At 35.2% G+C, this 26,768-nt stretch overlaps 1 protein-coding gene across 3 annotated transcripts in view; it reads right to left on the reverse strand.

The window, feature by feature from the left end:
- Positions 1-26,768, reverse strand: part of CSMD3 (CUB and Sushi multiple domains 3) — a 1,478,779-nt gene that overhangs the window by 1,379,048 nt on the left and 72,963 nt on the right. The window lies entirely within an intron of this gene.

Below are 26,768 nucleotides of genomic sequence, written 5' to 3' on the forward strand. Positions count from 1 at the left end.
GACTTAAATTGAAGTAGAGAAAACCACTAGACTATTTGAAAGTGAAAGTGAAGTTGCTCAGTTGTGTCCGACTCTTTGCGACCCCTAAATCAAATCCCTTATGATTATACAGTGGAAGTGACAAATATATTCAAGGGATTGGATCTGATACACAGAGTGCCTGAAGAACTATGTTCATAACATTGTACAGGAGGAGGTGGTCAAAACTATCTCCAGTAAAAAGAAATGCAAAAAGGCAAAATGTTTGTCTGAGGAAGCCTTACAAATGGCTGAGAAAGAAAAGTGAAACACAAAGGAGATAAAGACACATATATCCATCTGAATGTAAGGAGAGATAAGAAAGACTTCCTAAGTGAACAATGCAAGGAAATAGAGGAAAACAATAGAATGAGAGTGACTAGGGATCTCTTCAAGTAAATTAGAGATACCAAAGGAACATTTCATGCCCAGACATGCACAGAAAGGACAGAAACAATATGGACCTAAAGAAGCAGAGGATATTAAGAGGTGGCAAGACTACACAGAAGAGCTATACAAAAAAGATCTTCATGACCCAAATAACCACAATGGTGTGATCACTCACCTAGAGTCAAACACCTGGAATCTGAAGTCAGTGGGCCTTTGGAAGCATCACTACAAACATAGCTAGTAGCAGTGATGGAATTCCAGTTGAACTATTTCAAATCCTAATAGATGATGCTGTGAAAGTGCTGCATTCAATATGCCAGCATATTTGGAAAACTCAGCAGGGGCCATAGGACTGGAAAAGGTCAGCATTCATTCCAATCGCCAAAATGGACAATACCAAAGAATGTTCAACTACCGCACAATTGCACTTATCTCACACATTAGCAAAGTAATACTCAAAATTGTCCCAGCCAGGCTTCAACAGAACATGAACCAAGAACTTCCAGATGTTTAAGCTGGATTTAGAAAAGGCAGAGAAACCAGAGATCAAATTGCCAACATCCGGTGGATCATAGAAAAAGCAAGAGAATTCCAGAAAAACATCTACTTCTGCTTCATTAATTATGCTAACGCCTTTGACTGTGTGGATAACACAAACTGTGAAAAGTTCTTCAAGAGATGGGAATACCAGACCACCTGACCTGCCTCCTTAGAAATCTGTATGCAGGTAAAGAAGCAACAGTCAGAACCAGACATGGAACAGTGGACTTGTTGCAAACTGGGAAAGTAGTATGTCAAGGCTGTATATTTTTAGTTCAGTCACTCAGTCATGTCCAACTCTTTGCGACCCCATGAATCACAGCAGCTAGGCCTCCCTGTCCATCACCAACTCCCGGAGTTTACCCAAACTCATGTCTGTTGAGTCAGTTATGCCATCTAGCCATCTCATTCTCTGTCATCCCCTTCTCCTCCTGCCCTAATCCCTCCCAGCATCAGAGTCTTTTCCAATGAGTCAACTCTTCGCATGAGGTGGCCAAAGTATTGGAGTTTCAGCCTCAGCATCAGCCCTTCCAATGAACACCCAGGACTGATCTCCTTTAGGATGGACTGGTTGGATGTCCTTGCAGTCCAAGGGACTCTCAAGAGTCTTCTCCAACACCACAGTTCAAAAGCATCAATTATTTGGCTCTCAGCTTTCTTCATAGTCCAACTCTCACATCCATACATGACCACTGGAAACACCATAGCCTATTGTCACCTGCTTATTTAACTTATAGGTAGAGTTCATCATGTGAAATGCCCAGCTGGATGAAGCACAAGCTGGAATAAAGATTGCCAGGAGAAATATCAATAACCTCAGATATACAGATGATACCACTATAATGGCAGAAAACAAAGAGAACTAAAGAGTCTCTTATGAAAGTGAAAGAGGAGAGTGAAAAAGCTGGCTTAAAACTCAACATTCAAAAAACAAAGATCATGGCATCCGGACCCATTACTTCATGGAAAATAGATGGGGAAACAATGGAAACAGTGACAGACTTTCTTTTCCTGGGCTCCAAAATCACTGCACATGGTCATGAAATTAAACGATGCTTGGTCCTTGAAGAAAAGCTATGACCAACTTAGACAGCATATTAAAAAGCAGAGGCATTACTTTGCCAACAAGTCTCCATATATTCAAAGATAAGGTTTTTCCTGTAGGCATGTATGGATGTGAAGAGTTGGACCGTAAAGAATGCTGAGTGCCCAAAGAATTGATGCTTTCAAACTGTGGTGTTGGAGAAGACTCTTGAGAGTCCCTTGGACTGCAAGTAGATCAAACTAGTCCATCCTAAAGGAAATCACTCCTGAATATTCATTGGAAGGACTGATGTTGAAACTTAAGCTCTAATACTTTGGCTACCTGATGTGAAGAACTGACTCATTAGAAAAGACGCTGAATCTGGGAAAGGTTGAAGCTAGGAGGAGAAGGGGATGACAGAGAATGAGATGGTTGGATGGTGTCACCGACTCAATGGATATGAGTTTGAGCAAACTCCAGGAAATGGTGAAAGACAGGAAATCCTTGTTTGCTGCAGTCCATGGGATCACAAAGAGTCAGACAAGACTGAGCAACTGAACAACAACAATGAATTTTTACATCTATCAATATAAGAAAAGAATGGAGCTTTATGATATAAAAGTTTATCAAACCCTTTTTGTGGCCTGAAAAGAGAAAGTGAAGTCCCTCAGTCATGTCAGACTCTTTGAGACCCCATGGACTGTAGCCAACCAGTCTCCTCCGTCCAGGGTATTCTCCATGCCAGAATACTGAGGCGGGTTCCATTTCCTTCTCCAGAGGATCTTCCCGACCCAGGGATCAAAGCCAGGTCTCCCGCATTGGAGGCAGATGCTTTATCGTCTAAGCCACCAGGGAAGTCGTTTAAGTTGTATGGCCTATCTCACTTATAAAATCAACTCTATACAATGGCACAAAAAAGATGTCACCCTAAGGATGGGATACTGCTGAATAATGGATATATGTTACATGTCTTTTCCCTAAGGAAATCCTTACGTTCCTTATGAGTAATAGATAATATAACTCACAAAATAAAAAATTTTAAACCAGAAGAGAAGCTTAATAACATATAATGGTAACCATGTTGCTGTTAGTCAATAACTATAGATTAACATCTTTGTGCTAATAGAAGCCTAGGATGTATTTGAAAGATGGGAAATTCACTTTAAGCTTAGACTAAAATCCTGAAGCATCCATCTGCCTCCCCTATTGAAGGGAACAGAGTTGAAAGGTAGCCAACACTCCAAGACAGATTAACAGCCAAAGACCTTCAAATATATATATATATATACACATACATGTATACACCTACAAATGCCCTAAAACTTTTTTAAAAGTATCGATAAATAGTTTGCAAAAAATATGAAAAGAAATAAACCTCCTTAGCTATAAAGTTAAGAGAGAGCATTAAAAAAATAAAACTGTTCTGGAAACAACTATGTAGAATATTTAACAATTAGTATTAATGAGACTTAAAATTTTTTCCAACATAAAATGAGTGCCTACATTATAATATGATAGAAATGGCCTACAGAAGATTTAGAAGAATGTGAAAATGAAATGAGCAAGCTACATTATCATGACTAAGATAGAGGTCTTTATTAATTACTTAGGTGAAAGAAACTTGAAATTAGAAGTCATACATAATTATTTTATTTATATTATTTTTTTAAAGTCCATGATTTAGGAATATAGCAGAAAATGGTTATGTGCCCTTTTAATGTCATATAGAGCATTGCCTAAGAGGCACACTCAAAGATTATTTATCTATTTGAATGTAATTTTATTGATTCAATTATCATGGAACTAAAGAACAGACTCTCAAATTGTTTGTTAAATTGATTATTTTGTCTGATAGCAAAAAAAAATTTTTTTCCATCTATTAGAAATGGTAACCTCAGAGGTGACAGTTATATGGTCCTGTAATACATAGGGTAATGTAACTATAGAAGTAGTATAGCCAGTTCTATACTTAACTTTACAGCTTAATTCAACAATTTTCTTTAACAACCATAAATTTCATAATTTTAAGTCCTTTCCAAACCAGCTTAACCATTGTGCTGGTTTCCTCACTTAATTTAAATAAAATTTTGACATATGTGTGTCCTATACTTGAATGAGAATGTGGTATTTAACTTTTTGAAAATTATACACTTGTTGTTTTGTATATTACATAAAATGAGTTTTTTGTGAATAATAGAAATCCATGTGATAAAAGCAAATGTAAGAGTGCCAGTAAGGAAACTATTACAATAATCTAGGAGAAATACTAATGATAAAACTTGGTCTAGGAAGAAGGCCTCCTGAGAAATCTGTATGCAGGTCAAGAAGTTAGAACTGGACATGGAACACAGACTGGTTCCAAATCGGGAAAAGAGTACATCAGGGCTGTATATTGTCACCCTGCTTATTTAACTTATATGCAGAGTACACATGAGAAATGCTGGGCTGGATGAAGCACAAGCTGGAATCAAGATTGCTGGGAGAAATATCAATAAGATCAGATATGCAGATGACACCACCCTTATGGCAGAAAGTGAAGAGGAACTAAAAGAGCCTCTTGATGAAAGTGAAAGTGGAGAGTGAAAAAGTTGGCTTAGAATTCAACATTCAGAAAACAAAGATCATGGCATCCGGTCCCATCACTTCATGGCAAATAGATGGGGAAACAGTGGAAACAGTGGCAGATTTTATCTTTCTGCTCCAAAATCACTGCAGATGGTGACTGTAGCCATGAAATTAAAAGATGCTTGCTCCTTGGAAAAAAAGCTATGATCAACCTAGAAAGCATATTAAAAAGCAGAAATATTACTTTGCCAAAAAAGGTTCATCTAGTCAAAGCTCAGCTCAGAAAGCTGAGCACTGAAAAACTGATGCTTTTGAACTGTGGTGTTGGAGAAGACTCTTGAGAGTCCCTTGGACAGCAAGGAGATCCAACCAGTCCATCCTAAAGGAAATCAGTCCTGAATATTCATTGGAAGGACTGATGCTGAAGCTGAAATTCCAGTAATTTGGCCCGCTGATGCGAAGAACTGACTCATTGGAAAAGACCCTGATGCTGGGAAAGATTGAAGGCAGGAGGAGAAGGGGATGACAGAGGATGAGATGATTGGATGGCATCACCAATGCAATGGACATGAGTTTGAGTAAACTCCACAAGTTGATGATGGACAGGGAGGCCAGGCGTGCTGCTGTTCATGGGGTTGCAAACAGTCGCACATGACTGAATGACTGAACTGAGGATGGAAGCAATAGAAATGGAGTGAACTGGTTGTATTTAAAACATGCAGTGGAAGGAAAACATGAGAAATAGTGTTGGATGTATAGCATGAGGTTGGATATATAGCATGAGGAAAAAGACCTGTTCAGGAATACTTCCCAAGTTTTTTGTTTCAACACCTAAGAAAATCAGGTGCCAGCAATGAAGGCAGAAGGGATGTAGTTATGATATGAAAGAGTTTTGCAAAGAATTCCATATCCTCAAATGCTCTACCCACTCTGTGATTTAATAACATTTTAATTTAGTTTAAAACTCTAATAATATACCTTTTTTGTATTTTATTATATTTGAGTTAAGGTTGTATTGTCTTATAGCTACAAACCAGAAAACAATGATTTTATATTTTCGTGGTCTTGTATGTGTGTGGAGGATATGTGGATCAATGGAAAACTATGTATTATTTATGCGCTATGGTACATCCCTCCAATTTATGTGATTCTTGTTCTATGGGAGGTATTTTACAACTCTGAAATATGTAGAAAACTAATAGCAATGCAAATTAAGTCCTTTCTAGTAGATGTTCAATTGACTTCCCAGTTTTGCCTCTTTCCGCTACGCATTTCAATATTCCTGTTTTATAACTATGTCTGTTCTTTGAAGGATTCTTTTTCTAACTGCTTATAATATCTACCTGATTCCCTCATTCATTAATGACTAAAATAAAATCTTTAACATGTGTTGATTTTGATATTTCCCTCAGAGTGTTATCTCACATTTTATTTGGAAAGCTATCTTTCTATATGTTAATTTTATTACATTTTATTATAACATGATGTGTTTTCCCAGTTTAGTTCAAGTTATTTGCATTACATCATTAAAATTCTCAAAGTAAGGCATGAATAAAATATGTTTGAAAAGAATACCCCATCTCTAAACTACATTTTTCTGAATATATCCTTGAAATAAATGTCTTCCTAATGAAAAAAAAATGCTTGCATGTTCTCTCTCTTTTCTCATTTAGAAAGAGGAGAAATAATTAGAAAAAGAGGTAGCACTATAAATGCCTTTATTGAAAAGGATCTTAATCCCAGTCTAATGTTCCTACAACTTGCTGATAAGGAATAATTGCTGCCTGTCTCAGAGAGACTGGCAGTGAAAATCAGCCACAATTTACTAACACATCCAATTTCAAAATCAAAGTGCCCCAACAGTAACCTTCCATTATAACACACACAAAAAAATGATTTTAAGCTAATTTTGTATTCTGTGAATCAAATTGATATTTGGAGCAATTACTTTTAACCTAAGTAAGTCACCAAATGAAAGTTCCATCTTGCCCAAGGAATGCTTTATATTTACATGTTGTTTTGATGTGTGCTCCTCAGAGACAAAATACTTTCCAAAATAAATGATGTAGCCAGAAAATACAGTCTTGAAGTCCTGCAGTCAGAAGTAAAACAAATAAGCCAACAAGAAAAAGAAGAAGAAAAAAAAAAAAAAACTGGCAACTCTCATAAAATTGCCTCTCACTTCTTCCCTCAGGCCTTTTCCAGGCTGTCAGCTCTTTCAGCTAGGAATAGATCCAAATTTTGTCTCCATGTATAAATGCCAAGTTTGCCCAATGTTTCTCGACTTCAAAAATAGATGTTTCTCTTTGATAAAGTTGTCAAATTATTTTAGGAGATTTTATTCGGCAACTGATAGGAATTCATCACTACAGGTAAACTAAAATTGTTTCCGAAATGCTAATGGAAAGAGAAACACAATTAGTTTTCCAAGATAATCAAGGTGTAAGTGGGAAAAACCAATTCATAAAGCATATTTGGGAATTACAGAGTGTTGTACAAAATGAAACATTAACACATGAAAGATAAGCAGTTATGAGAATAAAGAACATTCAAGGAGCAGAGACCGATTTAGGCATTTAAAGCCTAAAGTTTATTCTTTTGGGGAATCTCACTTTTAGAAAAAGAATGCAAAATTGCACACAAAAAAATTACTTAGACCTCTTCTGAGTTTTTGAGAGGCTTGGGCTTCCCTGATAGCTCAGTTGGTAAACAATCCATCTGCAATGCAGGAGACTCTGGTTTGATTCCTGGGTGAGGGAAATCTGCTGGAGGAGGGATAGGTTACCCACTCCAGCATTCTTGGGCTTCTCTTATGGCTCAGATGATAAAGAATCCATCCACAATGCAGGAGAGCTGGGTTCAGTCCTTGGGTTGGGAAGATCCTCTGGAGAAGGGAAAGGCTACCCACTCCAGTATTCTCGCCTAGGGAATTCCATGGACTGTATAGTCCATGGGATCACAAAGAATCGGACAGGACTGAGTGAATTTCATTTTCACTTTGAGCAAAGCAGAGCTATGAAGCTTAAATTCTATCAAAATAATTCCATCTCTATTGAAGAAAAAAAATTATTTTCAAAGTATTGTTCAATTATTAACTCATTAAAATAACTCATTTATTAAACATTTAAAATACCCCTCATCTGTGAGGAATGAAAAAAGACAAGTGCATGTCCCCTAAAAGTAATAAGTTTGGCGAGGTCAAAATACATTAATTAAATAATAAAAAGGCCATTTTTGTAAAGGAAGTAAGACATAAGTTTATTAAAGAGGCTATGTATGAAAATTTAGGTAATATATTAATATACAAAAAAATTACACATAGCCCTACCAGTCAGAGATAACCTGTGTTACTGTTTTGCCCATCCAGATAGGTAATATTGGTATTCTCATGACTATATCATATGTTCAGATTTATATCTCTTGTATTTATATTAGTGTAGTTAAAATTACTTATCAATATATTAAAAATATGTAATTACAGTTAAAATATGTTAAAATATGTTTAAATAGTCCCCTGTTTCTGGAGAAGTTTTGCTTTAAATTTTTACTCTTAAATGTTACCAGAGCAAACATTTTGAAATACATATCTGAATGTCTGCTCAGAGTCCTGCATGTGGAATTACTTGCGCAAGATGTTATTTTTTATATAGTTTGTACACATTGCTAAGTTATTCTTAAGAAATATTTTACCAATTTAAGCTTATAATAATTTGAATTAAGATAATTTTAATTTTATATCATCCTCATTAACATTGATAGTTATGATTTATAAACAATCAAAACTTGATAGTCAAAAAATGTATTATAGTTTTGCTTTACCTAACATTTCTTGAATTTGCTTGTAGATGAGCAAATTTTATGATTGTTAGCCCTTTCTATTTCTTCAGTAACTTGTCCAATTGAGTTCATTATTGCTTTTCTTGAGGGTTTCTGTATTTCTCTTTGGCTTTTTTGGTCACTTTTTATAAAAGAAAAAGAAAACGAAATCATAGTATAATCAAGGTGTTTTAACTGGGTACATTTTTTTTTCTTGAAAAGTATTGTTCATACTGAAATATAGAAGAATTGGGACTACATGCTAGACAGCAATAATAAATGGAGAAAGTCCTATGAATCTATATTGCAAGCCTCATAAAACTAGTGATTCTATTCAGCAAATATTTACTAGATACATCTACACAAGAATTATACAGTTGCTAAATATTAGAATTTCACAAAGCATGTGATATTGAGATGACTTGAGAGAGAATAAGCCTGGGTTAACATGAGAAAGAAGAACAGACACTTCACAGATAGGGAACAGCATTTAGACAGGCACAGAGGGACAAAAGCAGGGATACAACTGCTAAGAAATTCAAAGTAGCTTATTGACAAAGAATAGAGAAATTAGGAAAGTTGATGCATAAAAGTGGAGAGATGGACAGAATTGAACCTAGTTTTAAAGCAAAGTAATCACCTGCTCAAATTTTTGCTTAATATAGATTAAATTTCAAGGACCTAAGGAGAGACTTTACCAAAAAAAAAAAAAAAAAAGCAAGGAAAACAATTATATGTTAACTAAAATAGTCCATACTACAGCTATGAATGACAACCTACTCCAGTATTCTTTCCTGGAAAATTCCATGGACAGAGGAGCGTGGCAGGTTACAGTCCACAGGGTCACAAAGAGTTGTCCATGACTGAGTAACTGAGCACAGAGCAGAGCTATGAAGAGGACTTGCCACAGAACTCCCAGCAGAAATGGAAATAAAGGGATGCACATTTGAAAGAGACAATTGAGAAAAATTGGATGAGTGCAATGAGGCAAATAAAAGAAATACCTGAGCTTTAGAGACAGTAGCACGTTTTAGCAAGATGAGACTTCTGAGGAAAATACAAAATTTGGAGAGACACAATGAGTTTCATTTTGATCATGTTGATTTTCACGTGCCTGCAGGTCATGAAGTAATAATGTCCAGTAAGTAGCATTGTTAGGGTTTGGGGAAAATCGGCATTCAGCGATTTACTTTTGAATTATTTATTTAAGAAAGTTTCCAGAAATTTAAATTATTTGAACCAGATAGGAAGTTTTTCTCAAGTTCATCTGCACTGTCCAGTATTGTTAATAGTTCTGGTCATTATTTCCTCCTCACTCCAACTGTCATTTCTTCTACTCAGATGCTCATTGGGTCTCACCAGCTGGGTTGCCAAACTTTTATAATTGGTCAGTCTGGTTTCAGTCTTGCCCCCTTTCTAACCATTCTCCAGCTATTGCCAAAGGGACTTTTGAAATATATATGATTAAGATTTTTTTTTAGTCTTATTTTTTCTTAGTCTTTAGAAAATGATCTGTAATATAAATGTTTACAAGGTGTTTTCTCTTCTCTCTCAAAACTCATATTTTTAACCCTTAACACCCACCAGAATTAGGAACATGTCCAATGCTTTATCCAGTGTATATTCCTTAAGGCTAAAATATGAATCTATGGTCATATTCTAATTATTGACTTCTCTTTTTCCTTTACTAGACCATTATATTCTGGAGAAAATGTTTCTATTCACCTTAGAACTTAAGTATCCCTAGCACTTAACTCGGTACGTGACACTTTGAGGGTACTCAAAATATTTTTAATAAATGACTTCTGTTTCCTCTGAGAGAATACAATATTCATGTTTGAAGAAGGTTTTGAATGAGAATCTATGACTGCAGTTTATTATTCAGGATCCAGTCAGTAATACAAACGCCACACCAGGAGTTTCAATAGAAAGAACATTTAGAGCATTGGTTCGACAGACATTGAAGGTTCAACAGATTAAGTGAAAAACTGGATCAACATGAAATAACAGCAGCTGCCAGCCATTGAGTTGGAGAATCAAAGGATATGATTTGGGTTTTTACAGAGCCCAGAAGCTCACTGAAGAGATCCCAAAGGTGGGAATGGGATCTCAGAGGAGAAGGCGTCACTCAGCTGGTTCTTATATATCTGAGAAGGCAAAATGAGATTGCTTCCGGAAGTACTAAGAGAATCTGGAGAATTAAATGAAGCTGCTGAGATGTAAGTCCACACTGGTGCTTCATTTCTAGAAAAGCAAGAAAACATGAAGATAAAAATAACTTCTCCTTTCCTCTTTCTTAAATTTGCTTTCTAGTACTGTTATTTGTAGAACCTAGTTGAAAGCAGGTAAAAACTTTAAATTGGATTTGCATAATCACAGCCCTAAGACCCAAAACAGAGTCGATATTTTTTTTTTTATAAACTCAAAGCAGATGGATAAATTTGGAGCTTACAGTATAATTTGATAAACAGAATATGCATCAACTAATTTGGCCTTAAAAAATTATTGTTGAATTCTAATAAGTAAAAGAAATAAGGATTCTGACAAAAAAATGATGAAAATCATACCTATTCAGAAAAGTAAGGAAAGATGATTTACCAATATGCTAAAATATTAAGGGCAGATCTTGCTTTTACCTAGCTGTAATGATGTAATATATACAATAAAAATGAGCTCATTGAATTCATGGATGCCCCCTGGAAGGTGTTCCAGGTTTGAGGACTTATCAGGCATACATTATACCTTGTGCAGACTTCACACATCATGGCTTTGGCTAACATTTTTTGGCCTTGACTTTCCTTGAGGGAACAGAAGTGTTAAATGAATCTGTACCTCAGAGAAGATTCCAGGGCTGGGGAAAGAATTTGTGGACTCGTTAATATTTACTTGAAACCATAAGAGAGGATAAAATCTCCCAAAGGAACTGTGTAGCAAAATATAAAGTACCCAAGATTGTGCTTTGATAGCAATAATATTTAAAGTTTATGGCAAGGGATGGGGAGAGAAAAGGCGACTGGAAAATACTAAAAGATGCAATTCAGGAAAGATGGGTCCTGCTATCCATTACTGTTTTAATTTGCATTTTTATTAAAATCTAATTGAATGTTTTTCTCATATTTAGTGGTTATTTGTTTTTCATTTTATGAAGATTATCTTTTTATTTCTATCAAGTTTTATTTTGGAACTTTCATGTTTTTCTTTTAGACATTTCTATGAACCTTTAAATATAAAGTTGCATCATCAGATAGCAGGAAATCTTTTTTTTTTTTAATTTTAGCTTTTATTTTCTTAGTGAAAGTATAAACTGGAAGAATCTTCTTCTTCTTTTTTTTTTTTTTTAACTTTACAATATTGTATTGGTTGTGCCACACATCAACATGAATCTGCCACAGGTGTACACGTGTTCCCCATCCTGAACCCCCCTCCCACCTTCCTCCCTGTACGATCCCTCCGGGTCGTCCCAGTGCACCAGCCCCAAGGATCCTGTATTGAACCTGGACTGGCGATTCGTTTCCTATATGATATTATACATGTTTCCATGCCATTCCCCCAAATCATCCCACCCTCTCCCTCTCCCACAGCAGGAAATCTTTAATGACGTCATTTTAACTGCTCCTCTGCAACAGCCTTGAATTTTAGTTGCAGTTTGAGAAATATTGTGCCAAAAATACAAAGTGTTTTGAAAAAGCCCAAATAAATAGAAATGCAGCAGAAGCTGTGCCAGTATCCTCTTTTTCCTTCCTCCTCCTGCCTTTTTGTTTTGATAGGCAGAATTCAAACATAAATGTTAAGGATGAGGAATTGATGTCTTTAAAGCAGACTTCTTGGATTTCAATCTTATTTTCACCATTAACAAACATAGGCTCCTGAGCAAATTATGTACCTTTATGACTCAATTTCCTCTTCTGTAAAATTAAAATATATGTCACTAAGTAAGGTGATTGTGAATCAATTGAATTGATGCATGAAATAATTTAAATGAGTACTTGCATATTAAGAAACACCTAATAAATAACATTTTGTACATTTTTTTGATTTCTACTCCTTTTGACTAGCATACTTTAGTACACACTATTTAAGGATTTCTTTCTCTCTTCCTCTCTCAATACGTGTATGTATGTGCATAAAAAACATATATTAAACATGAGAAAATAAGGCCTAAAGAGGATGATATTTTGATCTCAAGAACAACAAATGGGCATTCAGTGACAATCATAGCTATTAGGCTACATTAAACAATCTTTTTCACCAGTGTATCAAAATAAGCTGAAGTGCTTGTTAAATAAGATTGTGAGCTCCTCTCAGTCTAACTGAGCAACAATCTGTAAAGACTAATCACAGAAATTGCATTTCAAACTACTGCTTCAGTCTTCACAAACATACTAAATCTGGAAATTTTTGTGCAGAAAATATTCTGATTCAAAACGTGCATGAAGGGGCAGCATGGAGGAAGGGAGCTTCCAGTGATGGAATATATAGAGCACATATATTATGAAACATCTAAGATCTTTTCTTGTAACTAAATCTTGGAACAATTCTCCCTTTGATACAGAAAGGCAAGGAAAATTGATGGCTCAGATGATAAAGCACCTGTCCACAATGCAGGGGACCTGGGTTCGATCCCAGGGTCGGGAAGATACCCTGGAGAAGGAAATGGCAACCCATCCCAGTACTCTTGCCTAGAAAATTCCATGGATGGAGGAGCCTGGTGGGCTACAGTCCATGGGGTTGCAAAGAGTCGGACACGACTTAGCAACTTCACTTTCTTTCTTTTCCTTCTTTAAAGTCATATCAGAAGGCTATTCTTTTTTTTTCGTTTGTTTTTTTTTTTTTGTTTGTTTGTTTTTAAGCTGGAAGCTCCGTCTTCCAGCGCACCGGGCGGGGCCACCGCTCCGTCACCTCCGGCAGCTGTTCTCAGCTTTTCCTGCCACCTCCCTGCAGGGTCACTCTGGCCCCTCCAGAAGGCTATTCTCTTGGCTCTTAAAGAAGATTCAAAATATATGCAGTGATGGTTTGGGTGACAAATTTAAGGTATTTTCTTTCTTTCTTTATTTATTTATTATTTGGAGGCTAATTACTTTACAATATTGTATTGGTTTTGCCATGCATTGACATGAATCCGCCACAGGTGTACATGTGTTCCCCATCCTGAACCCCCCTCCCACCTCCCTCCCCATACCATCCCTCTGGGTCATCCCAGTGTGCCAGCCCCGAGCACCCTGTATCACGCATCGATGGACTGGTGACCCGTTTCACATATGATAATATACATGTTTCAATGCCATTCTCCCAAATCATCCCACCCTCTCCCTCTCCCACAGAGTCCAAAAGACTGTTCTACACATCTGTGTCTCTTTCAATTCATTAATGGGATACATACTTGCTGGTTTATTTTTTAAACATCCATCAGTGGAAAGCTTAAAAAAAAGACAAAATTTTCTGCTTTCATTTTGACATAGTTACATTTTACCTTTATAGTAACTGACCTCACATCTATGAGACTGAAATGAGATAATGTCTGTAAAACTTTCTATAAATTATAAAATGTAATGGACTGATAAATGGCTTTTATTATTTTACTTTTATGACTACAGTAGTACTTCTACATTACTTGCCCACTTTATATGTGTCCTTTTTTTTTTTTTAATCAACAGATACATTAGTAAACTAAACTACTGTGTCTCAAACTCTACATGGTAAGGAATTAAAGCAAAAAGGACAAACAAGATAATATTATTGCCACAAATTGTTCATGATCAGTTAAAGAGATTCAAAGACTAATAGGAAAATTATAAGCACAGAAATATTAGATACAGTGTAGACAGAGGAGATAAAAGAGGAATTTTGAATCTTTGGGGTTTAGGAAAGACAAAATAAATATAGGAATGTGAAAAGGACCTCATAATGAGAATGGGATTGAAAGGAATAACAGAGCAGAGAAGCATAAGCAGATAAAAGAACAAGAGGCATCTGAGATCATGGCATACTCATAAAACCAGTAGCTATTCAGCTAGATGTCCACTATTTGGGGGAAAGTAAAAAATAAGCTTAGATAGGGTAGAGAATAAATTTTTTTTTTATTCACTCATTCAGTCAATGTTTGATTATCTTTATATGCTCTGCTAAGGAGCATAGGTATTACAGAACATAGGTAACACAGGGTTTTAAACAAAGGACACCCCATCCCCATAATCAGATTTATATTTTATTTGTAGGATTGAGATGGGGCCAGAGACAAACATAATTGTCTTCATGGACAATGATACCAGGGAGAAGTAAAAAGTGCTACTGGGATATAATTAAAATAAATAATATTAATGAATTTGAGGTAGTAAATGGGAAGACGAACAAGAATTCTGGTTTTTATGATTGAATAAATGAATTGTGGTATCATCCTCTGAGAAAACTATCTTGAATGAAAGACAATTAATTTGCTTCTGTACCTTATAACCATTTATTATAACCAATGGCATATTATCCCATGCAATTGTGGTTATCTGATGCCTTCTTTGGCTGAGTATGGGTAAGAAACTGAGATCTTTAAATTTGTAGGTAGTTTTTAATTCACAAGCACTTAAACCAGTGTTTGGCACATAGTAGGTACATGTGCCATGATTGTTGTATTGAATTGAGTATGTGTACTACCGCCTTTAAAATAGACTCCCAAATTACCAAAATTATCATCAAGGAAATTCAATCCACAGAGAAACATTTACATGATTACAGTTGCTAAACTTCTGAATTTACCAGCATGAATCCTTTCAGAAAAGGCATCTTCAGCTATCTGAATTGCTCTTTTCACAATTTTAGTTTCACTGACTTCCATTTCAGAGATATTTATAGCACATAGATATTAGCTACTGAGATATATTTGGTAATCAAGTAAGATACCTGTTTATCATGAGTTCTAAAGCATCAGAGGAGTAATTACAGCATGAGTGCAGAAGCCCTGGAGCTTTTTTGAGTTATAGCTGTCTTTGAGACATAGTCACTCCTCTTCCTATTCTTTTTTTTTGTTTTTTAACTCTCTGCCTCATTACTGAGTGATATTTATAAAAATAAATAAATATATACAATTTTAACTTACCACAACAAAGTTGTTAACAAATAGAAAACGTCTCCTGGGAATAATGTTAAATTTGTATGACTCAGGTTTACAAAAACCTGTCAACCTGCAGCTAGGTCCTACTTTTAAAAGGCTGGAATATATAGGACACAGTAAATATACTTTAGTATTTGAAATTCAGCATTTTAAGCACAAATCTCATTATTTATCACAAATAAACATACTACTCTTCAAGTTCTTCCCAAATTAATGAAGTTCCTATCTAGTCAGTCTCTAAAGCTACAACAGCAACAATAACAACTTCCCTACCCAAAACTTGGGTTCTTGATTTCACTCTGACCATTCTCTGTCATCATTCTCTTATATTCACCATAAATATACATAAATAGAAATAGTACAGTTATGAATAAAGTGGCTAGCATGTATTGAGCTCTTTTGATGTGCCACAAACTGGCCTAAACATTTCTATGGATTATCATTTTACTTTTATCATTAAAACATTCCATGAGGTGGAAATTGATGTTATCTTTACTCTATCCTAGAAGAAACTAAACCATAAAAAGATTAAGTACCTTGCCCAAGGATATATATGTTTCCAAAGTAAGATTGCCGGAATTTAAATTATTGCTTCACTATAGCTAGTCCTTGGATTTTGTTGAATTATTTCATTAGTTCAAGACCTAGGGACCAAAAATCAATTTGCATTAGACAGAGGGGGCTTCCTGAAACATGGGATTTTTAGGGCTAAAATTGACACAGACCTGGAATCATTGATCATTTTTCCATGTTTGAAAAATGAGAATAGTAAAAGTGACTACCTTTAACAATTTTGCTGAGTATTAAATAATAGTATGTAGGGTATTAACATAATAACTGACTCATAGCATTCAATAACTGTTAATTCTTATTGTCATTATTGTTATTTCTTCTCCTTAATCTTTCTTGTCCTAGACTCCCTTGCTATTTTCTGTTATATATATTGCTTCCCAAATTATCTTATAAAATCTAGAATCATAATGCTATTCTCATACTAAAAAATATGTAGTGACTCTACATTGCTTATTTTTTAAAATGTCTATTATTTACTGTAAAGTATTTGTAATCCATTCTTTTTGCTCTATAGTGGAAAAAAAGCAAGGTCTGTGGGCAGATATTCTGGGCTTTGGATCCAGTTCTACAGTTTCTTAGCTGGGTGGCCTTAAGAAATGCCAAATCTTCCTACATTTTAGAATTTTAGTTTTTAAATGAAGGGCCATTATATTTATTTTGTTGAACCTTTGTGAACATTGTTGTTATTTGTTGTTTAGTCACTAAGTCACATCTGACTCTTTTGCAAACTCCTGGACTGCAGCCCGCCAGGCTCTTCTATCCACGGGATTTCCCAGAAAAGAATGCTGGAGATTTGATAAAATTGTTGTAAATTGTGTTCATGACCATTGTTGTTGTTTCATTGCTAAGTCATGTCTGACTCTTTTACAGCCCCATGGACTGTATCCCTCCAGACCCCTCTGTCCATGGAGTTTCCCAGGCCATTTCCTTCTTCAGGGGATCTTCCTGAACAAGGGAACAAACTCACACCTCGTGCATTGGCAGGTGGATTCTTTACCACTGAGCCACCAGAGAAACCCCTTGCTGATAATAGATCTCCAATAAAAGCTTACTTATTTCTACCCTCTGTATTTTTAATTCTGCCTTCTCTTTCAAATTTGTCACTGCCCCCTCACCTGTATACAAAATGCAACAATGCCAAAATAGTTTAAACCCAGTATTTCATTTACCATGCTATGTCCTTTCTATATAATTTCTCCTCCCAACTTCTTAGTTTGAAGAATTCTTCTTATACTTTAGAACTCAGGTAAAAATGTCATCTTAGAACATTTCTCTGTGGAAAGTTTTCTAATAAGGTCCAAAAGATTATTACTGCCCTTTCTATTTATCTCCATTACAGAGCTTTACACACTTAAAATTATTAATTTACTTATTCTGTATCTTCCATTATCATGTTGTGAACCACCTCAGTGCTTTATATGGTATTTTGTATTAATAGCTATGGAAAGTAAAACTCTTTTAATGATCAGTAAAATTAATGGATAAAATGACTTGTCCTACTATCTTTTATATATGAACTTGGGTTCAACCAAGGATCTGGCACTTGAAAAGGAGCTCACTATTCTCAATTAATGAATGATTAAATGAAAGGGAAAATAATGTATTCAAATGGGCATTGTCCTCTGGCTGTTTCCTTACTTCCTTGGTGACTCAGTGGTAAAGAATCTGCCTGCCAATGCAGGAGACGCAGGAGACTCTGGTAGGATTCCTGGGTTGAGAAGATCACCTGGAGAAGGAAATGGCAACCCATTCCAGTACTCTCGCCTGGGAAATCCCATGGACAGAGGAGCCTGGAGAGCTACAGTCCACGGGGTTGCAAAAGAGTCCGACATGACCCAAGCAACTGAGCATGCAAGTATGCACTCACACACACACACACATACATATGTATTTTAAAGGTACTTTTATTTCTCAAAATGTATTATGGAAATTCTCTGAGCCCTATTTATAAATCCTAAAGCTTGAGAGTCTTAAAAGCATCCAGTCTTATGACTGCAAACAAAACTTTATAAAGAAAGAAAATGCTTTTTTGGGGGAGATAAGAGAAAACTTCCTCATATTTGGCATTTTGGCAATAAAACTGAGAAAGCACCTAGATTTTCTGAAGTTGACAAGCCTTATACTTTAGAGAAACAGAAACTTCAAATGCATATAAAGAATACTGGCAAACTCTCAGATATCCCATTAAAACTATATAGGTGAGTTTAGTATTTTGTATATATATATATATATATAAAATTAGATAGCTATTTGTACTAAACAAAAACATCTGGAAATATTAAGATACTAGGTGGAAGAAGATCCATGATAAAGTGAAGCTAAGTTGACCTAGATATTGGGACTAATAATAGGCCCTGAATATGCACATTTAAGTGTTCAAATATTCCAAGTGCCTCAAATTGGTTTGTTATGATGAAACATTGTAGTAATTAGAAAAGCAAATAAAATATGTATAAATACTCCTGTTTGTTTCCCATGGTGGAAACATGGGATAATTAGTTTGTATAGGAAACTTTGTGTAAATTCCTCATAGAGATCCATGACTTTAAGAAGTCATTATTTATATTAACAAAGCAATGTCATAACTGTGACAATGCATGATATTAAGAAGTTATGACTAGTTTGGGAGATGTTTTAATTAGTAAATAGTTCTATTGATTAAATCTAAAGTTTTATTATATGAAAATATGAAAGAGTTTATGATAATAGTACTGGAAGGGCCCAGTCTGAATGCCAGCTGTGGGAATAAATGGAAAATAATGTACCTATGAGAAGATGCAATGAAAAAATTTATAGAACTGGATGTGAGATGTAAGCAGAAGAGAGATTTAAAGAAAAGGATCCAGAAAAAAAGAACACAACAATGACTGGCAGAAGAGAAGGATGAATGATGAGATGAAAACAAGAGACAAAGTAAACAAGAAGAGAAAGGTAATGAAGAAAGCAAACAAGTCTGAGAAATAAAACTATAAAAACAATATTAACATACAGTGCTTACTAAGTGTGGGGAAATGATTTGCATCTATTACTTTCATTTTCTAAAGGAAAGTTTCACATCTAATGTAAGTACTCTTTTTATGACCCATAATATCACATACCTAATAACTGTCAGGGCCAACACTCTAACTCTTGCTGGAAATCACTCTAATAACAAGTTATCATTCATTTTGAGAGTAATGGGCAAAGAATCTTTTGTTCAGGATACTGGTCGGTCTAAATTACAGCTTAAGTAGAGGATATTGAGCCACAGATAATATAAAAGTACATAGTAAAAAGGTGAATGTTTCTTACACCAAATCAGCAGGAATTGACCAAAAAAAAGTAGAGATAAGCAGGAAGAATAATCAAAATTTAGATACCCTTGATAAGTAATAGCCACGGGGCTACAATTCAGACACAGTTGAAGCCTCAAGTCAGTGCTTATGGTGATTAACTTAACCATGTGATTCTAGGAGGTTTACTTCTTTTGTCCCTCGGGTTTTTGATGTTACAATAGCATCTAACCTTGGAACATCTTACTTTCATGATCAGTTAACAGATTTTTGAGTGTACACCATGTGACAGGAGCAGTTCTTAAGCACTTTACTTACATTAGCCTATTTACTCTTTCCCCAAATCTTAAAAGATAGGCCATACAATTTTCTTCACTTCATAGATAAAGGAATGAGCACAAAGAGATTAAGTAACTTAACCGAGGTCAGAGTTAGGATACCAGGAAATCTGACCTGGGATGTCACATCATTAACCTAACCTGAATACATTAACATTTAGAATAATATAGATTCTAAACTATTAGAAAATAAGTGTAAAATAAAGTTAGGATCATATCCCTATAATGGTTTGTCAGCAAGCATTCAGGAAATGATTGGTAGGCCTATAAGTGATGGTAGTAATACTTACATGTTTATAGAAAATTGCAATTTAGGAGGCACTTTCACATATAGTATCTCAGAAAATAGCACAAAAAACCTACAAAGTCAGCAGCAAGGAGACAGCAACTCAGAGAGAAAACTGTTTGCAGATTCATGAACTGATAGTGACTTTCTAGTCTTTTTTGTTGCACACTGAATATTCTTTTCTCTTCCTTCTTTCTCCTGATTTTATGTACTCTGTATGTATACTATATTTTCTAATTCATTATGCAATTAACTACTTTATTATAAGAATGTAAAATGCTATCATGTATCATAAAGGCATTCCTTGAGAATATGCATCATGCCTCTCCAACTAGGTTGGGAACAAGCCTATGTTTTACACTTTATATTCCATAGAACTGAAGGACACGTTGTGCCTGATAAATACTGTTGATAATTTGAAGGTTTTGGTAAGCAGCTTTTTGAGAGCTTAATAGATAGGACCCTTTGATCTCTCTTCCTTTTGAACAACACTGAAAAAACTGCTGAGGTTCTTAGACTTTGCACTGGAAAATTTGCAGGATATAAAAATGATTTATCAGATGAAAACAAATAAACTTCTAAAATTTTTCAATTCAACCTTTATACTGATAGAGACATTTAATCTGAAAAGCAAGATGAAGCTGGAGAAATCATGAAGAATCTTGTGTCATGATGTTACCTACCATTTCTACTTCAATATACTGAGAAGAAATTGAAATACAGGGTTCCCAAGGTTAGAATGGGCAAATGATGCGATTATAGATTACGGATACATGTTAAGTTATTAGAGAAGGAAAATAAGACAGCTGCATGAAAGTTTCACAGTTGGTGCAATTTCATTTAGCTCCAAGGACAACAAACACCACTTGAAAGCACAAATACATTACAACAGACAACAAAAGCAGTTAGATTTGCCTGTGTTAGCTTTTTTACACATAGACAATGGGAAGAATTCATGATTGGAGACTCTTTCAAGGTCAAGGAAGCTAGCATTCTGTTCCTCAGTTTTAATTTTTAATAAAAATTACCCATAATGAACATTTTACCTTTGAGATATCTTTGCCTGAAGGCATCTATCTGAAAAAAAGAACTCCAGACCCACATTAGAGGTATCAAATGAAATAATATATTCTTAAGTGTTTTGGAAATTATTTACATGCTTTATTTTATAAACAGAAAATTCTGAAAGAGATGGGAATACCAGACCACCTGATCTGCATCTTGAGAAATCTGTATGCATGTCAGGAAGCAACAGTTAGAACTGGACATGGAACAACAGACTGGTTCCAAATAGGAAAAGGAGTACGTCAAGGCTGTGTATTGTCACCCTGTTTATTTAACTTATATGCAGAGTACATCATGAGAAACGCTGGATTGGAAGAAACACAAGCTGGAATCAAGATTGCCGGGAGAAATATCAATAACCTCAGTTATGCAGATGATACCACCCTTATGGCAGAAAGTGAAGAGGAACTAAAAAGCCTCTTGATGAAAGTGAAAGTGGAGAGTGAAAAAGTTGGCTTAAAGCTCAACATTCAGAAAACGAAGATCATGGCATCCGGTCCCACCACTTCATGGGAAATAGATGGGGAAACAGTGGAAACAGTGTCAGACTTTATTTTTCTGGGCTCCAAAATCACTGCAGATGGGTATTGCAGCCATGAAATGAAAAGACGCTTACTCCTTGGAAGGAAAGTTATGACCAACCTAGATAGCATATTCAAAAGCAGAGACATTACTTTGCTAACAAAAGTTCGTCTAGTCAAGGCTATGGTTTTTCCTGTGGTCATGTATGGATGTGAGAGTTGGACTGTGAAGAAAGCTGAGCGCCGAAGACTTGATGCTTTTGAACTGTGGTGTTGGAGAAGACTCTTGAGAGTCCCTTGGACTGCAAGGAGAGCCAACCAGTCCATTCTGAAGGAGATCAGCCCTGGGATTTCTTTGGAAGGAATGATGCTAAAGCTGAAACTCCAGTACTTTGGCCACCTCATGCAAAGAGTTGACTCATTGGAAAAGACTCTGATGCTGGGAGGGATTGGGGGCGAGAGGAGAAGGGGACGACAGAGAATGAGATGGCTGGATGTCATCACTGACTCGATGGATATGAGTCTGACTGAACTCCGGGAGTTGGTGATGGACAGGGAGGCCTGGCGTGCTGCGATTCATGGGGTCGCAAAGAGTTGGACACGACTGAGCGATTGATCTGATCTGATCTGAATAGCAAACCATTGCAGTTTTGACATATATTTAAGATGCATGGAATATATATTCTGGTGATGATTTTGTCCCCAGATAGCTTGCTGGCAATAGTAAATACACTCAAGTAGTTTTATATATAGGTACTAAGGGACTCTGTTTGTTAAATCACAATAAAATGTTTCATAATCAAACACATTATAAAAATGTTCAGAATTCCTAATATTTAATATGTATGGTGAGTTTCCAAAACTAAAGAGACTATTATATTTAGTGTAGTTAAAACAAATTTGTCCTTTGGTATCCTTTTTCATTGAACACCTTAACTTTGTGTTCCCTGAAACAAAATTCAAGAAATACTAAATTCATCATGTAATCCATCCAAATTGAATTTTTATCTCTCAAGTGGAAGTGTGAGCTAGAGGGAAAATCTCCTTGATATTCTAAATAATTTAAGATTACAAAGTATATTCCATAATCTGATGCTGTTTCTAAACTATTATGAACATGTTTGCCTATTTAAAAAGTGTTTTCCACTTTACTAAACCAAAGGAAAATTGCAAACTAAATTGTATAACATTAATTAGTATGCCATGATTTTAGATGTTTCTGTGCTCTTCAAATTAATGAATGCTTATTTGTGTACCATGTGAAAGAAATTTTGCTGGATAATATCAATATGTAGATGAAAGAAAGTCATAAGCTTTGCCATTAAGAAATTGAGTATATTGGAAGAAGAAACATAAACAAACTAAAATATAACTAAATATGTTAAGAACTACAGTCAGGATATTAACAAGGTGCCAATAAAGAATAAAGAATTGACAGGAGAATTCTGGGAAAGTTTTGCATAAAATGGGGCTTTGAAATGGCCTTGAATGATGATTGGAATTGGACGCTGAGAAGAGATACAGTGGTAGGTAACAGGGAGAATAAAAAATCCCAAAGGCATTGAGGCATGAAAAGCATAGTGTATGTTCAAGGTGGATTCCCAGGTGGCGCTGGTGTTAAAGAACCCACCTGCCAACTTAGGAAGACATAAAAGATGTGGGTTCATCCCTGGGTCAGGAAGATCCCCTGGAAGAGGCACCGCAAGCCACTCCAGTATTCTTACCTGGAAAATCCATGGACAGGAGAGACTGGCAGGCTGCAGTCCATAGGGTCACACAGAGTGAGACAGGACTGAAGCAACTTAGCACACGTGCATGCAGGTTGAAGTATGGCAGAAATGACATAATGGCCATATGCATCCTTTTAAATATATCTAATATTATACTATTTCAGGGACTAATTTTTTTCTGAAGTCAATATCGCCCTTGCAAGTAAACTAACAAATTTTGATGTCAAAGACAAACATAATAAATACTTAATTTTAAAGAGCTATCCGTTTGGTTTATTAACTTTTCTGACCTCATAATCACAATCAGCAACTTTAATGAAATAATTGCTTATACAAATGCCTGATTTGACTGATTTATCTTAAAAACAAACAACTTTAAATGAAATATAAAAGAAAGAGTGTGATTGATTTAACAGTTATTTCTGTGTAGTCATTACAGACATTAATTTCTTGGCATTTAACTTTCTCTACTTACTGAATCTCACTCTTTCGTTATTGCTCCATGGTCTTGTACCTTTACTAAATAAAGTTTCTCTTTCTGTTATTTCATTCAAAACTGCCTTTAATTAGTAATCCTTTCTCTTAGCAATGTTCCTGTATTACACAGGACTTTTTTTCTACTCACATATCTACTCAGTGGTAGCTGGGTTCTGAAAAATAAGCCTGCTTGGGTATTAGTTCCCCCCTGCCAACAAAAACAATTGATTTTCTTCTTCCTAGGTTGAAGTCAGTGAGAAGAGGAGTTCCAAATGACAATCTATGTCCACTCTACTAACCATGTCATAGTTAATTAAATTAAATATGCTATATTTCAAGCAACTGTCTGAGGAATGACTTAGAAAAAGGATTTAATTATGTTTTAAATGTACCTCAGAGTGTTCAGACTTGGTAGTGAAACAAGATTCCTATTGGGAATCATTTATTAAGTGATTACTATATGCAACTGTGGAGCTCTTAAATGAGTTAGAAGACTTTTTACTCTATATGAGAATCATGGATCGCACATGTAACTAACAGCTAGACTATGTACATGTTTAGCCAATTCAGGCACTGTTAGGAAGTGTTCAGGAGCAATCTCAAAGTTTCATCAAGGCATGGTACTGAAAAACAACTGATTACTGGTAGAAATGAATTACCAATAGAATTGAATCAAAGTAGATTTTGGTTGAAAGTCATTTGTGAATTTTTATTTCCACTAATCGGGAGGCAAATATCCATTTATCCATCAAGTTTTCATCATTTGACAGCTACAAACTTGAATGGTGATTAAATTCTTGGATACTTTTTCCAATAGACTCCAAGATCTTCAAATGCTAAGATATTTTGTACCTTTGTATGTCTTACAGCACATTACTTTTCTGAATAAATATTCTAATCAGTGGGAAAATTGGTACCAAATTAAAGGAATCATCTTTCTTTAAAGGAGCATCACAGAAGTTTGCTGTAACTGTAGCATAATTTGTTTAGCACACACACAAAAAAAATGAGGTCAGCTACCCTTTATCAAATCATACCTTTTATTTCTTTATAAGACATCATTATCAAATAAATTATTTAATTATTTATTGCCCATCCCCATCAAAATATAAGGTGCATGAAAGGAATCTTTTCATGGTTTTATTCTCAGCATTCAGGACAGTGTCACATATTAATAAAAGTCAACCAATAAATATTTTTCAAAGATAAGTAAGTGAATATTGGATGGAAGATAATGACTACTTTAGATTTTGATAGGAACTGGAAAAACTGACCTCTAGAAAGTTTATATTTATTTACACCCCTACCAGCTGGGTATGATAGTGCTCTATGCTTTGTACGCTATCTCAATCTTGTCCTTATCTCAATCTTGTCCTTATTGAATGGTGACAAAAATCTTCTTTATAAACTTGCTTATCCCTGTTTATTATTAAGGTGAAGCAACTTTTCATATGTTTCGTAGATATTTACACCTCTTTATTATCTCTTCCTATTCTTTACCATTTTCTTATTGAGCTGTTTGCCTCTGTCTCACTTGTCTTTAATTTATATATTTATATGAACTCTTTCTAGACTGCTTGTCTGTTATGTGTTTCAAGGTTTCTCTTTCAATTTATCTTTTCTTCTTATATTATGAATCTCTAAGTCTTTCTTGAACTGCTGGGTTCCAACACCAGCATTGCCTCTCACTATTATGTGACTCTGAGCAAGTTATTTAACTGTATCTAAATTGTTTCATCTGTAAAACCAGAATAACTGTAGAACTTTTAACTTTCAGGATTATGAAGATTCAGTGGGTTGGTTATTTGTCGTATGCTTAGAATAGTATTGGCATATAGTAAGTCCTATGAAAGTGACTGTTATCTATGGACCTAGAATTTGAAATCTTGGAGACTAATTCCAAACTCCCAGTCCATCCTTTCACCCCATGACAAGAAAGTGGGAGTTTCAAAACATATCAGACAAAATAAACTTTAAAATCAACACTATTTAGAACTATAAAGAAGTAGACTATATAATGATAAACGGATCAACACAAGAAGAGGATATTACACTCATCAACTTATATGCATCTAATATAAGAGCACCCAAAAACATAAAACATGTATTAAGAGACATAAAGGGAGAAATCGATGGGGATTCAAAAATTTAACCATAAAGTCACTCTACAGCCCACCTATTCCACTCCTAAGTATATATACAAGAGAAATAAAACATGTATTTACATAAAAAATTATATACCAATACAAAGAGCAGTATATCAATAGCCAAAAAACAGAAGAGCTTAAATGTTTATAAATTAATGAATAGATAAATAAAATATAATACAATGAAATGTTATTTGGTACTGAAAAGAAATACTTATTAGTATATGCTCCAACATGAATGAAGCTTGAAAAACCTATGCTAAGTTTAAAAAGTGAAATCGCTCAGTCGTGTCTGACTCTTTGTGACCCCATGGACTGTATGTAGCCTACCAGGCTTCTCCATCTATGGGATTTTCCAGGCAAGAGTACTGGAGTGGGTTGCCATTTCCTTCTCCAGGGAATCTTCCTGACTCAGGAATCGAACCCAGGTCTCCTGCATTGCAGACAGATGCTTTACCCTCTGAGCCACCAGGGAAGCCCAAGTTTAAAAAGCCTTTATGAAATATCACATATTTTATTACTCCATTCATATGCATTGTTGAGAACAGACAATATATAAAAAACAGAAAGAAAATCAGTATCTGCCTAGAGCTGGGAAGGGTGTAGGAGAGGGATTGTGACTGCTAATAGGTACAGGGTTTCATTCGGAGGGGGAAGCAAAATAATCTAAAATTAGATTGTGGTGAAGTCTGTCCAATCCCGTGAATATACAAAAAAAATTGTATGTTTATAAGGGGTGAAGTCTATGCTTTTTGAATTATTTTTTAATTGACCTATTTAAAAGAAAACAATGATTTCCTTTGTTGGACAAAACAAAAAGTGGTTTATATACCTTTTGCACACATTGCTGTTTATTTGGAATGGCTAAAATTGTATTTATCTCTATTCAGTAAAGTGTCTAACC

This window comes from Bos grunniens, chromosome 14 (assembly GCF_055505025.1).
Source record: "Bos grunniens cultivar Pamir isolate PY7600 chromosome 14, Bosgru_T2T1.0, whole genome shotgun sequence".
Classification (NCBI taxonomy): Eukaryota; Metazoa; Chordata; class Mammalia; order Artiodactyla; family Bovidae; genus Bos; species Bos grunniens.